The 11,211-nt window shown below is 46.4% G+C and overlaps 1 long non-coding RNA gene across 1 annotated transcript; it reads right to left on the reverse strand.

The window, feature by feature from the left end:
* Nucleotides 1-218: 218 nt before the first annotated feature.
* Nucleotides 219-10,904, reverse strand: LOC105723746 (uncharacterized). The gene is made up of 3 exons (XR_010336921.1): nucleotides 10,833-10,904; nucleotides 5,262-5,358; nucleotides 219-1,728 (listed from the first exon to the last, which is right to left on the reverse strand). It is a non-coding gene; the product is annotated as an uncharacterized LOC105723746 (long non-coding RNA).
* Nucleotides 10,905-11,211: the final 307 nt, after the last annotated feature.

The raw sequence follows: 11,211 nt of genomic DNA on the forward strand, positions 1-11,211 counted from the left end.
TTTCCTGATTCTGGTTTTGGAAGGAAGATGCTGATAGGCCTCGTTCTTCTTTTTTTTTTGAGATGGAGTTTCACTCTTGCTGCCCAGGCTGGAGTGCAATGGCCCGATCTTGGCTCACTGCAACCTCCGTCTCCCAGGTTCAAGCAATTCTCCTGCCTCAGCCTCTTGAGTAGCTGGGATTACAGGCACGTGCCACCAAGCCTGGCTAATTTTGTATATTTAGGAGAGACAGGGTTTCTCCATGTTGGTCAGGCTGGTCTTGAACTCCTGACCCACAAAGTGTTGGGATTACAGGTGTGAGCCACCACGCCCGGCCTAGTTCATTTTTTTAAGCTGGGTGTGGTATAGGTTGTGGGCCAAGCTGTGAACATGCTCTCCTTGGTTCAGGTGTGTGTCTGAGCCAGCCTTGGGAAGGCACATGGGGACCAAGGGTAGGAGGCAGAGCAGAGACAGGTGGGGAGAGAAATGGCTCCCGGGGCTGCCTCTTCATCAGGGGCTGAGGAAGGCGGTCTCCTTGAAGGGTTGCACGTGTCAGATGTAACACCACAGGGTGTGGATGGTTCTCCTTGTTCCCTCCAAGCCTGACCCACTCCACATCCAAGGAATATTACCCCAGGGCCAGAGGCAGGAGCATCCTCTGCGCAACGAGTGAGCATCTGTAAAATGAACTGCTTCCTGCAAGGCCCCAGCAGAAAACAGATGGCAGGCAGAATAACTGGAGCCAGCTGAATGGAGGAGCTATTTACACAGCCATGGGCAGGGTGAAGGGAAGCCAATAAGGTACAGTGACACATCTTGGGGCCACGCATTGGAGAGCCGTGACCGTGTCCAGGCTGAAAGGGCAGGGTGGGGAGCGGGCACTTGAGGCCAGAGAGAGCTGGAGCCCTTGCTGCAGCTGGGTGTGCAGCAGATGGTCCCCTCGCCCCTGCCTGCATATGGCTTTCAGGGGAGGAATGCAGCCTCTGCCCACCTGTGACTCAGAAGGGAGCCAGCAAGATCAACATCTCCACCTCCCTTCCTCCTGCCCTTTGATCTACTGCCAATGCCACTCTCTGGCTAACCCAAACTGCAGCCAGAAGGCCAGGAAGTCCGGTGAGGCCTGTTTAGAGGCCAGTCAAGGGCCCAGACCATGGCAGGAAGGGAGGGAGAGGGTGACAAGGAGGCGCAGCACACCCATACACCTCGGCCGGGAGCCACTCGCTGCCCCAAGGTGATGGTGCTCACTCGGACCCAAGAAGTAGCATCTTCCTTGCTGATCACATTCAACCTATTTAAAAATACGTATGGAGTATAGCATCCTGGAGCTTCCACCATGTTTTCCGGGGATCTCATGAGGATTTCTACTTCCATGCAGAGTGGTGGAATATTCCCATAATACCAAAAAGGCATAGACGCTGAAGGAAAGACCTGATCACATTCAACCTATTTAAAAATATGTAAAAGGAAATGAGGTTGCTGGCGTACAGCATTCTGGAGCTTCCACCATGTTTTCTGGGGATCTCATGAGGATTTCTACTTCCATGCACAGTGGTGGAATATTCCCATAATACCAAAAAGGCACAGACGCTGAAGGAAAGACCTATCCAGACTCACTGTTGAGCTGAGGGTGGGTAGCAGGGATGCAGTGTGGATGGCCCAGGCAGAGGTGGAGGTTCAGGGAGCTGTGCACATCTCAGAGGATGTGGGAGACGGTCATTGGCAGCCAGGAATCAAGCATAAGATGCCACCCTGGAGAGAAATGAGGATAAGGAAAATGCTAAAATTAATTTATCCTGAATAGACTAAGGTTGAGCTTCTGCCATGTGCCAGAACGGGGTCTTCACACAGAAATGATATTTTATTTAATTTTAAAAAGGCTGTTTTGAAATGTTGCACACCTGCCTTTGGGAGTGGCATATTCTGTAGGCATGGAAAAATTCTATTGCTGTTGACCTGCTCACACCCGCAATCCCAGCACTTTGGGAGGCCAAGGCAGGTGGATCATTTTGAGCCCAGAAGTTTGAGACCAGCCTGGGCAACACAGGGAGACTCTGTCTCTACAAAACAAAAAACAAAAAACAAAAAAAAAACTAGCCAGGTGTAGTGGTGTGCACTCGTGGTCCCAGCTACTCAGAAGGCCGACATAGGAGAATCGCTTCAGCCCAGGAGGTGGAGGTTACATTGAGCCATGATTGCACCACTGCACTTCAGCCTGGGTGATGGAGCGAGACCCTGTCTCCCCCCTCCAAAAAAAATTTATGACTGCTGTGTTGGGTAAAGGGCAGGGCCGAAATCGGCAACCACAGTGCAACCTCGGGCCTCCCTTATCCGCATTGCCTTTACCATAGACCTATTCCCAAAGGAGGAGTTTGTCCTGAGTTAAAAGGTGTTAACTGATGTAGTGTTCAAGTTTATAAAAAGCTGATGATAGAATAAGATATGGCACTCGGGAAAGTTGCTTCATTATTTCATCTTTGAAGGCTCAAATGAAGGCATGTTTAGATAAAAAATACCTCCCAGGGAGTTAAAAATGCACTGGCCCCAAGTATATCTCTTTCCCATCGCTCATGCATGTTCACTCAGAGGAAGCCACTAAGGATGCTTGATGTTTAGTTGTTCTAGACGTTGGTGGGAGGCAGGGAGGTTGAAGGTCCTGGCATGTGCCTCTAATTTATTTCCTTCTACTTTCCCAAGAGTGGGAGGAAAAATATTTGTGAACTTTGTGTTATTAAAAAGTTCAGTCTGTCCGCTTAGCTCTTACCTATAATCCCATCAGTTCTCTGGACCAAGAATGAGCTTCGATGTCCAGATTAATTCAATTAGGCTAACAAATTCTGTTTTTGTGTGGTCCCCCTACAAAAAGCTGCGTATGAGTGATTTCTCTTTCAGAATAACTCTTTTGGCATTCCGCTGTGTCTTTTGTGTCTTTCTGCTGAGGCATACACTAGTCCACTCATGACAGCCCCGGGGCAAAGGCACAGACGATTTGGAAGGCCCTTTCTCTTCCCAATCGTGGTCTCTCTCGCTCTCTGTGTCTTACTGTCTCCCTCTCTCTCTCCCCCTCCACAAACATAACTAACACTTAACAGGTTATGGTTGGTGTTTTTCTAACAGCTAAGAACTCCAAGCCTTCTTCACCTACTTAAGATTGATGGTGGCTGAGACCCACGGCAGTGCCCTTGGCTGCTAACCTCACACCTGACACCTAGGCGCTCCTCTCCCAGGCCTCATGAAACTGGGAGGCTGTTCTTTCTGCAGTTACCCTTGTGTGGTGGTTTCCACAAAGCAGGGTGAAAACTGAAATCAATCCAAGGTCATGACCAGAATTTAAACAGCAATGAAATCGAATAGAATTGAAAATATCAGACTATGCTGCATAGACTCTAATGAATCTGAGACCTTTTATTCAGTTGTGCCTATTTATTGAATGTGTGGGGTGGCTTGTGGTGTAAACTGTATTTCTTATTGTGGATCACTGAAAAAATGTGAAGCCATTGAAACAACGGTTATTGAAGGGCAAACTCCTCAATTCACAGCTAAGTTTTTACCATGAGGGCTTGGCCTCAATGGGGTGGTGTCCAGGGGCCCTGCTGGCCATCAGGTCCTTGTGTATCTCCAGGTTTCCAATTTCTCAAAATCGTTTCCAATTCTAATTCTATACGCCAGAGGGCTGTTCACCACCACCGCTCCTCAGATCTCTACCCCTGCTGAGATTCCAGGCCTCAGAAAAGGGGAGTGCTTGGACCACCCCCCTGGCCCATTAAGCAGGGAGTGGCTGGCTAGAAAACTTGAAAAGGTGGACCTGGGTTAATCTCATGGAAACACTTTTGTCCTTTCTTCTTCCTTCCTGCATGTTCTTTCATCCCCCAGCCCCAGACCAACCACACCACTGTTGAGAAGTCCTCAAAATGACCACGTGAAGCTCTAGCAGTAGCTGTAAGAGGTCTCTCACTGGGGCTCCTCCTCCCGGCCAGAGAACTCTCCAGAGGATGGCAACACCTGGTCTTTTCTGTTCATTCCTGGGTCATAGTCTACTAACTTTTTAAAGGGATGCATGAAATCCTATCATTTCAAGCCCAAGAGAGAATTTTAAATTCAGTTAAAAAGAGCAGTGATTCAACAACATTTCATCCATTGTGTAATTCCTTTCTGTTACTTAATCATATGTCTCTCAACAAACATTTATTGAGCAACTATTTTTCTGTGTGAGGCACTATGCTAGGTGCCAAGTACCGGGCTAGGTATTCAATAGCAAGCAAAACAGAGAATGCTAAGTCCAGGTCAAGAAACAGCGATCCCCCAAATAATTGTGCTGTGATGTGATACTTGTTTTCATCGACATGGGAATGCAGTGCTGTGATTTCTCAGAGCGAGGACATGTCACCAGGCCTGGAAAAGGTTTTACAAAGAAGGGGACACGAGCTGGGTCTTGAGGGGCTGGGAAATGGAGCTGGCTGGAGAGGAGCCTCTAATGCAGACTCTGGCTGTGTTATAATGAGCTTTGTGTGCCAGATGTAAACGGATGGATTATCCTGAGGGCAACAGGGAGCCAATAATCATTTTAAAGCAGTTGATTGATATGATTCAACTTATAAACAAAAGTGTTCAATCCAGCTTTGTTTGCAATAGCAACCAATAAGGAGAAAGAAAACAACTGTCCATAATCAGAGGACAGATTTGGTCGTTCACTGAATATCTATACGGTAAAATAGCGCATGGCCAATAAAAATGACAGCACGTTTGATATTCATCAGCACAAAAGAATCCTTGTTGGAATGTTACTGAAATGGTTTCACCACATTTACTACTGTCATACTTTCTTTTAAACTCAGATTTAAAATTCTGACTTTGAGTCTCAATGTGTTTAAAAATCACATAATAAAAGTCCTGTGCAAAAGAAAAGAGTCTCAAATAAAAGAATAACATAACATAAAAAAAGAATAACTCCAGATCATAGTAATAATCAGAATTTCTTCTAAGTTCATCACAGTCTTAGGGCCATTCCTTAAACTTCGTAGTGATGGTAATAGAAACATAAAACTTTTTCTTCTTCCTTCCCAAGTTTCTGTCCCGGGATGCTGTCCCTGAGGCCTCTTATCTGAATTGCCTCAGTCATCCTGTGGTCCGTGTATTCTGCCCCTGCTCACATCACCCTTCCGCCTGCTCCAGCCAGACATGCTGCCCATACAGCCCACTGGTTCTGGCAGCCAGGAGTTTCCTAGGACCAGCAGCATCGATGGTGTTCTACTCAGATCAAGTAAAGAGTTCTCCTTGGCTCTTACCTGGCAAATCAGGTATGCATTTCCAGCTGTGTTTCTCATCAACCGGGATTAGATTCTACTATAATCTAGATGCATCATTTGTAATGGATGTAGATCCCTTATGGGGGGTAACAGAGAAATGTAAAAGGATGAGCATTTAAGTAAGTAGGATCTAGTACAAGAACATAATGTCATCTGAATCTCAGAAAGAGACTATGATATTTAAGAATTTAGCAATACATCCTAAGTAAAGATTATATAAAATTTCTTTACAAGTGAGGCAGCATTCCAAATGTAACCCAAATATATGTCCCATGTGGTCCAGTTTTTGCAGTCTCATTCCAAGAAAACATATTCTATTTAAGACAATTTGAAGAATGACAGAAATTTTGGTACAGATTTTCTTACAGAAATTTATCTTTAGAAAACTTCCCAAAGATCTTCTTTAGAAATATTTCTGTTCCCCAAACTTCAGTACTCACAGTAGTTACCAGCTGTCTCTCCTTTCTCTCACCCACACAGCCTCCCCACTGACTTTCTCCTTCAGATGCTCTGTTTCCTTCTCCTGTGTGCCACAGTGGACCACAGAATTTGCCCCTAGGACTTCTGTTTCCATTTGCCCCTATGCCAGACCTCTCCAGGATAGCCATAGCATCTAGAATCACCTCATCGCCTGATCATCCCTGGCGCCCTGTGGGCAAAAGCACATGAGAGCTCTAGGAAGCAAAGCTGTTTCTCACTTCAACAGAAAACTCACAGAGCATTTTGGGGAATAAAATTCTCCACCTTGTTAACAAATCAGTAAGGAAGGATTATTCAGTAATTGATGCCTGACACTACTACTGGTTCACAATTTGGGGAAAAAATATTACATTTCCTTCCCCCTGCCTAAATACATCCCAGATGGTTTGAAGAGTTTTATGTAAAATAAAAACCTAAAGAATTAGAAAAATATAGGTGGATATTCATCCAGTCACATAAAAGCCAAGAAAAAAAAATCACAATCTAAAGACCTTGGCTATCACTTCATAAAAGCATACAATGCTACATGTCATAAAATGCCACAGAAAGTTTTAGAAATGAAAAACTAAAGGAATATTTGCAATAGTTGCAACAGATAACTGTTCATTCTCAATTATTTAAACAGCTCTTACAAATCAATATGAAAAAAAAAATGCTTTAACAGGAAAATGGGCAAAATTGTAAACAAGCAATTCAAGGACATATTTAAAAAGCTAATAAATATTGAAAAATAAGTGTTCAGCCTTTGAAGGCCAGGCATAATCTGGCAGTAGAGGGAGCAAGGAGGTCTGTTGGTTATGGCCTCTGAGATGTGTGATGACAAAATCTTCCTGCCTCCATACATTGGATATCTTTTTAGTGCCAACGTCATAATTTCATGGACCTGGGAGTTCTGTTTTCGTTTTTGTTGTTTTTGTTTTGTTTTTTGTTTTGTTTTGTTTTGTTTTGAGACAGAGTCTCACTCTGTCACCCAGGCTGGAGTGCAGTGGCATGATCTTGGCTCAGTGTAAACTCCACCTCCCAGGTTCAAGCAATTCTCCTGCCTCAGCCTCCCAAGTAGCTGGGATTACAGGAGCCTGTCACCAAGTCCGGCTAATTTTTGTATTTTTTAGTAGAGATGAAGTTTCGCCATGTTGGCCAGACTGATCTTGAACTCCTGACCTCAGGTAATCTTCACACCTTGGCCTCCCAAAGTGCTGGGATTACAAGCATGAGCCACCAGGCCTGGCCAGTTCTGTTTTTTTTTTTTTTTTTTTTTTTTAATATCACTGCACATTGTACGCTCTTAACTGGTATGAAAATTATGAAAATCCTTAAATAATCCGGGTGATTTAACAGAAAATATCTAAGCAACTTGTAGTTAGCACTAAGCCCATGAATTTCATAGACACTCAGCAACTTATTTGGCATTCAGAGCATCTGGTGTGTGATTCTGAGGCTTGCATTTATTTGTTCACCCCTCTAGGCAGACAGCCTGATTGTTATTTCCCTTATATCTCACGGGAGGTGGACTGGAACAATTTCTTTTTCTTTTTTTTTTTTCTTTTGAGACAGTCTTGCTCTGTCACCAGGCTGGAGTGCAGTGGTGCAATCTAGGCTCACTGCAACCTCCGCCTTCTAGGTTCAAGTGATTCTTCTGCCTCAGCCTCCCGAATAGCTGGGACCACAGGTGTGCGCCACCATGCCCGGCTAATTTTTGTGTATTTTTAGTAGAGACGGTATTTTACCATGTCGGCCAGGATAGTCTTGATCTGTTGACCTCGTGATCCACCCGCCTCGGCCTCCCAAAGTGCTGGGAATACAGGTGTGAGCCACCTAGCCCGGCCAACAATTTCTAAAGAGATCAGGAAGCATGAGTGAATGGGATCTGTTCAGTCTTTCGGATACCTGTAAGTTGAAGCTGAAAGTCAGCCTAGCCATCCAGGAAACCTGCATCAACATCTCCAGGTATTTTTTGCCTGCTAAATCCTTTTCTCATTTCACAGAACTCAGCCTATCCCTGGGCTGCCTTTTGAAGCTTCTATTTCTGGCTAACACAAGTGGTAGTCAGCCCAACTTTTGATCAATACCCTAGAAGATGTTGCCACTGTTCTCAGTAAATAAAGTGATGCTTTCTCTTTTCATTAGCAATGAAAAGAAAATCCACGTTGTTTCCAATAAGATCGATGCTGAAGCTACATACTTGAAAATGTTTATAGCAATTTAGGAAATACATTGTAGTTTGAAACAGGACTGGGGATTAATCGAGCTTTCCTAAGGCCTCTGGGCATCACAGGCGAGTGCTGGTGGCAGGTGCCTGCACTTCCGTGATTATTGTGTTTGATCAGATGCTTTTGCTCTCTCACTGGGAACACGAATTCCCGGGCACTTGCCCTTCTCAATGACACCAGTGGCACCTGCAGCTTTACCGAAGAGCTTTCTCCAGCTACAAAAACATGCTGAGCTCATACGTGGGAAATGGAAAGGCCAGGCAGTTACCATCCCCTCTGCCAATAATAGAGAGAAATTGGAGGATAAATACCCCAGCGACCTCACCTTTGGTAGGACAACTCAGAGGGGTGTTTGATAGGGTCTCTAAAGGTCCCCAGTGGGATGAAGCCCCATATTCATAACAGCAACCTGTTGAGTGTAGGCAGCCCTCTCCCCACAGTCTCACTTACCCCCTCTCCTGCCAGTGGTTCCTGAGATTAGCTCCCAAATGACCTTCTTGCACATGATCTGTGTCTCAAACTCAGCTTCTGGGGGAACCCATCCTACCGCAATGTCACTTAATCGTTGTTTTTAATTTTATTGACACCATTTCCCATTGGCGTCCCTTAGGTTAGCCTGAGTCTCATGCAACTGGCATTAGGTTCCACGTCAGTGAGTAGGAGGACCTCATAATTATACCTAACCGTTTACTATAGGTCCAGGCAGCTATCAGAGCTGAACTAGGTGAACAGGAAAAAGAATACCCAACCCTCACTGCTACAACAGGACTATGATAAGATCTCGCTGAACTCTTGATCCTCCGCCTCTCCCCACCAAAAAAAATTCCTGCTCCTCCTGGAACTTCCCCATCTGAGTAAACAGCAACTCCAGCATCCAACTGTACAAGCTACACCCTTGGCCTTTGTTGTGACCCTTTTCGGGCTGTCACATATTTTGCTGGATTTATCAGTGAATCCTGGTGTCTCTGCCATTAAAATATAGATGCTCCCCAATTTACAATGGGGTTAGGTCCGAATAAACCCATCATAAATTGAAAACATCATTAAGTCAAAAATGTATTACATTTAACCTACCCAACATCATAGCTTAGCCTGGCCTGCCTTAAACATGCTCAGAACACTTAGGTTAGCCTGTAGTTGGGAAGAGTCATCTAACACAAAGCCTTTATTGTTTTTTTTGACAATAAAGTGTAGACAATCTCATGCAATTTATTCAGTACTGTTCTGGAAGTAGAAAATGGAAGGGCTGTATGGGGCCTGACACCCACAGCTGAACTCACACAGGGCCTGAAGGACACAGGCTGCAGTGAACTACAGTTAATTGGATGACGGGGATGCTACCGTGACAGGGTCATCAATGTCTGTCTTCTGATGAGCCTCAAGAATAGCTGGTAGCAGGCCCTGAGGCATCCACACTTGTCGATGGATTAGCCGGCATGGAGTTCTTCAGGAAGATCTCCAGTCTTGCTCGGGTTTAAAATGTAAAACAGCGAGACAGAGTGCAAACTGCGAGGGGTAATATCTTTTCATTAAGCATAGACTTTATCTCATTCATAAAATAGTTTACTGAATGCAAATCATATCTTTCAGTTGAAATGAATTTTTCTGCTTTAATAAATGACACTTGATTGTAAAGTGACAGTGATTGCGGTTTCGTGGCTCACTGGGAGCTGTGGCTTGCTGCCGCAGCCAGCATCTAGAGTGTCATACCGCACGTCGCTAGTCCAGGAAAAGATCAGAATTCAAAATGTGTACTGTGATTTCAACTGAAAGTGTATCTGTTTTGCACCATCGTAAAGTGAAATAAATCATCACTCAAGCCATCGTTAGTCGGGAACTATCTGTATATCCAAAATCCAACCGCTTTTCATGGCCTCTTCTACTCTCTGGTCCAAGCCAGCATCTTCCCTCACCTGGACTGTTGCAAGAGCCCCCTGTTGGTCTCCCTGCTCCCACCCTCATCCCTCTACGGTCTAATAAGGGATTGGTAAACTTCCTCTATAAAGAGCCAGATATTTCAGGTTGGTGCAGTTATTTTCGAACAACATAATAGTATATATTTCAGGCTTCGCTAGCCTCGTGGTTTCTGTTGCAGTTACCCACCTTTGCCCTGGCAGCACATAGACAGTCATGGATAATAAATAAGCAAATGGACGTTGAAGTTTGAGTTTCAAATCGTTTTCATGTAAATAGTTCTCTGTTTTGACTTGTTATCAACTATTTAAAAATGTAAACAACACTTTTGACTGGGTGCGGTGATTCACTCATAATCTCAGCACTTTGAGAGGCCAAGGCGGGTGGACTGCTTGAGCCCAGGAGTTCAAGAACAGCCTGAGCAATATAGGGAGACCCTTCTCTACAAAAAAACACAAAAAAACTAGCCAAGTGTGGTGGTGTGTGCCTGTAGTCCCAGCTACTCCAGGGAGACTAAAGTGGGAGAATCACCTAAACCCGAGGAGGAGATTGTGCCACTGCACTCCAGCCTGGGCGACGGAATGAGACCCCGTCTCTAAAAAAACAAACTCCAAAGGGGAGAAGAGAGGAAGGGAGGGAACGGAAGGGGAGGGGAGGGGAGGGAGCCTGAGCTGCGGGATGGACGGGATGGAGGGAGGGGAGGGACAGAGCTTGAACTGCGGGATAGAGGGGGGAGGGGAGGAGAGAGGGGGAACTGAGCCTGAGCTTCGGGAGGGAGGGCAGGGACGGAGCCCGAGCTGCGTGGGGGAGGGAGGGAGGGAGGGGGCAGACTGAGCCTGAGCTGCGGGAGGGCGCTGTTCGGGGAACCCACACCGAGAGGCGCAGCTTGCGCAAAGCCAGGTAGCTGGGGAGGAGCCGCATTAAACACTGTAAAAATGTAGCTAACCTGTTCATCCTCTCGGGTGTGCCGAGGTCATCACTCCCTTCTCAGATGCTTGGGGCGCGTCACGCACGATCGGTCCCCCCTCCTGCCGCCCTCTAAGTACCCCGCCCTCTTACCGACGGGAGCCTCCTGGCGCGGGGTTGAGAGAGGGCTGCGGGAGCGGCGCCAGCGCGGGAGGCCCCCACGCCGGGTCCCCCTCACTCCCAGACGAGGGGAGTGGAGGAGCGACCTGCGGGGGCACCCGGGAGGCCGAGTGGCGCCTCTGGGGAGAGCGTCCTGCAGAGCTGTGGCGGGTGGGGGGGGGGCACTGCCCGGGAAAAGCCCAGCGAGGCGGGACACCCCCGGGACCTACCCGGGGAGCTCAGGGGGGCGGCCAGGTCCG

This window comes from Aotus nancymaae, unplaced genomic scaffold, assembly GCF_030222135.1.
Source record: "Aotus nancymaae isolate 86718 unplaced genomic scaffold, 86718_ANA_hifiasm-v0.15.2.pri h1tg000041l, whole genome shotgun sequence".
NCBI classification, from domain to species: Eukaryota; Metazoa; Chordata; class Mammalia; order Primates; family Aotidae; genus Aotus; species Aotus nancymaae.